The sequence below is a fragment of the Myotis brandtii genome, unplaced genomic scaffold (assembly GCF_000412655.1).
Source record: "Myotis brandtii unplaced genomic scaffold, ASM41265v1 scaffold1077, whole genome shotgun sequence".
Lineage (NCBI taxonomy): Eukaryota > Metazoa > Chordata > Mammalia > Chiroptera > Vespertilionidae > Myotis > Myotis brandtii.
Genome location: NW_005353666.1, coordinates 673,063 through 673,732, shown reverse-complemented (window position 1 = coordinate 673,732; position 670 = coordinate 673,063).

Here is a 670-nt window from a genome sequence, read left to right as displayed (position 1 = left end):
CCAGGTGTGCAGGCCGGGCTGCCAGGCCAGGTGTGCAGTGCAGCTCCCAGCCGCTTGCCAGCTCCCCTCCCAGGAAGCCAGCAGGACAAACAGCCCCAGGCCTTCACCCGGAAAACGGCCGCCTTCCGGAGCGAGGCCGGGGCCTCTGGTGTTTGCACACCTGTGGGAGCGGGGGCGGCTCGGCCCAGGAGGCCCAGGATCTGGGCTCAGGTTATGAAAGACCCCGATCGTGGCTGAGCGGCGGGTTGGGTGCCAGCACTGGGGCTGGTCTGCTGGGAGAGGCCGCGCCCCGGCTCCCGGCCCCGCCCTGAGCCGAGCCTCAGCGGTTGCTGGGTGGATGGCAGACCCAGGCGAAGGAGCAAGTTCCACCCACGGCCCCTTCCCGTCTGAGGGGTGAGGCCTCGGAAAACAGGGATCTGGCTCCCAATGGGGGGCATCTCTGATTCCCGGGATCCTTGTCGTCCCTGTGCACGCACCCCATTAGTGGGGCGCGGCGGGGCCCACACCCCGCCCCTCGGAGACCTCTCTGTTGTCATCGCCACCATCTGACACGCCTGCTCTGCCTCCCAGCTTCGCGGAGCCGGGCGGCCCCGGCGTGTTCTGCTGCTTGTCCCCGTCACGTGCGTGTCTGAAGGCAGGCGCAGACCTGGCTCTCCACTGACCCACTGCA